This window comes from Lepidochelys kempii, chromosome 15 (assembly GCF_965140265.1).
Source record: "Lepidochelys kempii isolate rLepKem1 chromosome 15, rLepKem1.hap2, whole genome shotgun sequence".
NCBI classification, from domain to species: Eukaryota; Metazoa; Chordata; order Testudines; family Cheloniidae; genus Lepidochelys; species Lepidochelys kempii.
In genome coordinates, this window is record NC_133270.1 from 18991480 (window position 1) to 18995521 (window position 4042).

Genomic DNA, 4042 nt, shown 5'->3' on the forward strand with positions numbered 1-4042 from the left:
TCTCAAAGAATTATGGTACTTTGTGGCCCTGTGTCTGCCCTGCTATGCTTTTGTACCGTGGTACACTTGAAAGGTAGGATGTGTTGGGCATTCTACAGGGAGAGGAATAGAGCAGAGATTAATACTCTCCTTTATGCTTTGCATCACACTGACAGTGTCAACAGGCCGTAACATGAACGTAAATGTAGTTTATGCCCACTCCGAGGCACTACCTCAATGCCAGGGCAGTGTAAAGTATCCTTTGTGTAGATGAGAATCAAAACCTTAGTTTCTAGAGATCCCTGTGCAGAAATTGGCAGGCTTTGCTGAATAGATTTTTAATATTGATTAGCAGGGGAGTGCTGAGATTCAAGGCTGAATGTTTTCTCTACATGGTACTTTTGCCACCAGTCTAAATAACATCCTGATTAGCATGGCATGATGAAATGCAAGCACAGGCACAAGGGTGCTTCCAAGTTATCTGCTCAAAGGATTTCCTTTTAGCATTGGCCAGATAGACTTCCTGGATATCACAGCTCAGACTCGTAGCCAAACTGTACTTTATCTGGCTTAAAGATGAATTTCACTGTCCAGAAACATAATAACCTGCTCCTATTTCACTCTATACAATCCATCTCTCTCTCTCATTCACACACACACACAGAGTCACTGTGCTTTTTCCTGCACTTTCTGATCTCTCTTTTATGCTTCCCTGTTGCCTGCAGGTAGAGAGCTCTGACACTTGGAAATAGCATCGTCTAAGCAGGAAGCTGGAGTTCAAACCAGTCCACTGTCCTCTTTCTTATTTGAGTGTCTTACTTTAGACGCATGGCCCAGTATAACCAAGGATGTGCAAACACCATTCTGTTCAAAGTTTTTCCAAAACTCTCTAATTTGACTTTTGCAAAACTAGTTTGAGATCCTGTTTTTCCTGGTCTTGTAAACCTCTGTTTTGTCTCAAGATGATTCAATCTGAACAAAACGAATATGTTTTCAATGTAAACATACTGGCCCAGACTTGGATCCATCCAGACTGTACAGAGTGCAAGATTGGAAGAAAGGAATGCAATGTCTTTGTCTGGGGTTGTTTCAACTCTCTGCGCTGCTTAGAAGGGCTTCTATAAGCGCCAGGGATTGCAAGGGTACAAAGATGCTTCAGTCACATACCCTTTTTTCCATGGGTGGTTCGAGCCACTACACCTGTTCTATGCCACCCAGGGATTCTCTGTACACAAGGAGAATCTCCAGGTAGTGCGTTAACCTGGCTTTACAGTCTCTTTGTATTGCCAGAGCTGGGTGAAGGGACATTAGCTGAGCTGAGGCTGGTTCATTATGTATATTTTCCTAGACTACAATGTGCAGTACTAGGGGACGTCTACATGCAGTTGGGAGGTGTGGTTGTGGCATGTGTAGACACACTCAAGCTAACTTTGATCTAGCTAGATCAAAGCTAGCTGAATAACATTAGCAATGAAGTCTCATCCCTGTTCCTTTGTTTCATAGACTGTTTGTTTTTCTCACTGCTCCATTATTTTTCTTTTTTCTGTTCAATATTTCTCCCGCTTTGGGGTCCTGTAGTTTTCCCCACAGTCTCTCCCACATGGAATGGAAACCCAGTAACACTGAAGTTCATGTCAAACTATCAAGCCCACATTGTTGGAATAGGTTCAAGATTATGCAGAATGACTCATGGCTATTTATATTGGCCATTTCTTAATTACCTGGCCAGCATACACTATTGGACATAGCTGGCCTGAACAGAGTAAGGTTAAAAATATTTGTTTTTTTATTTTTAAATAACAGTTTTGGGAAGAAAAAAACTAAATCTGCTTTTGTGACCTTAGAATCATGGTTGTTACCCAGTATACACCAAACCACATCAGTAGTGCCCTGGTCTAGCACAACATGCAGTAATAAATGCCAAACAAATCATTTAGGAGCAACTTTTTAATTAGAGCAGGCATCTCTGACAAGGCTGATAGGCAAAAATTGAACTTACTGTGCTAGCTAAAGTCTGGACTGCAAATATGTGTACACAGCAAGCTGCTTATGGATTCACCACCACACCTTCCTACCACACCTACTACCTACTTGTCAGCCCATCTGCTTTGTCTTGGGAACAGGTGGCATAATGAAAATCACAAGAATGCAGCTCTTTTCGAGACTGGCCTTGCTCTCACTGAAGTCAAAGGGAGTTTTGCCACTGATTTTAATAGACACATGATCATGGCCTTTGTTAGGATCCCTGTAAATTCCAATATGCTGCCTGCTCAGAAGAACACAGCAAATGTGTCTGTTTCTCTGCCTCTACCATTCCTTTCCTGCTTTGCAAAAAGAAAAGGAGTACTTGTGGCACCTTAGAGACTTAGAGTGCCACAAGTACTCCTTTTCTTTTTGCGAATACAGACTAACACGGCTATTACTCTGTTTCCTGCTTTGCTTTCCCTGATTCGTTATCACACTGTATTACTTTCTCAACATCTCTCACCCAATTTTCTTTCTCTGCTCGGCACAGTCCTTCCTTTCTGTACCTGCCCATCTCAACTCCCTTTTCCTTCCATCAAGCAGCAAGGCTCTATTTTGGGAGGTTCAACAGCTGCTACACCACCCCAATATCCAGAGGCAAAATATCTGGGTTTGGGGGAATAGTCTTACGTCACTGCTGGGGGTTTCTACACTTATGGTCCAAAGCACATTCGTTACTAGCGTAGCTCCACTGATGTCAGTCGAGTTCTGCCAACAGATCATTTTCTCCTGTGGGTCTAATGCTGGAGTCCTTACTCAGACTTCGTTCAGACAAACTCCCTTGCAAGGTCCTGAGTGACTCAGAAAGGAGGTCCTCGGGATTTGGATATGTGACAATACCAGATGACAGGTTTCAGAGTAGCAGCCGTGTTAGTCTGTATCCGCAAAAAGAAAAGGAGGACTTGTGGCACCTTAGAGACTAACAAATTTATTTGAGCATAAGCTGTCGTGGGCTACAGCCCGCTTCATCGGATGCATTCAGTGGAAAATACAGTGGGGAGATTTATAAACACAGAAAACATGAAACAATGGGTGTTACCATACCAGATGCTTATCTTCTTTGCAGCCTTTTCACATCCATCGTCATGGCCCCAGGTGGCATCTTAAAGTTGGTGGAGATACCTAGATACATGCCAGCTATTGAGGCATTGCTAAGGCACCACTCACCATAGCTTCTGGCCATTGATGACAGGTATATAGGTAGAAGGGGCACACTGTTATATTGTGAATATTATCCCCATTTTACAGCTGTGGATCCTTGAGATACACACAATAGCTGACAGGAGGAGTCATTGGCAATGCCAGGATCAGAATCAGGAGCCCATCCCTTGCCATGCTGGGCTCAGAGTACTAGTCGCGCAGCCATTCTTCTGATAACAATGTTGTGAGGTGCAGGGTGTTGGACCATCACCCTGGAATACAACAACCTATTCAAGCAAGCACGTTTCCTTCAGATACTTTGATTTGCCGTATGTGCAGGTGGATGTGAGCGATCCTTTGACACCTTATAGCTCTGAAATAAATGGGATGTTCTGTTTGTTCCTTTGGAGTGGCATCCTAAGGAACCCAACCTCACACCAGTGGCACCTTCGGCAGGCATTTCAAAATATGGTCCGACAAGTCATCCAAAACAGCAGCACTTCCCCTGTCCTGCCACACTTATCAAATCAGCAGGTCAGCACAGCTTAAAACTCTCATATCACATCCTTCACTGCCTCAGGCCTCGGCCAATGTCCACCCAAAAAGAGGGGCTATGATACATGTCTGGAGAATCATGGGCTGTTAAGGACTGGGAATGAGGGAAGACCATTCCAAAGAAGAGGGACCCTTGGAGAGTATGCCCTGCTGCAGCCATCTCTCTTTTTATACTGGGCTATCAATACTTGAGTGTCCCTGCTGAGCTCAGCAGCACTATGGCCTGAGTGGAGAGAGAGTCTCAAAGGTTTCTGGGGCATTTAGGGAGTTCAAAACCAAGACCTTCAACTCTACCAGGGGCATAGTTCGGTCATATGAAGCACCGAAATGCCAGGTAGGAGAG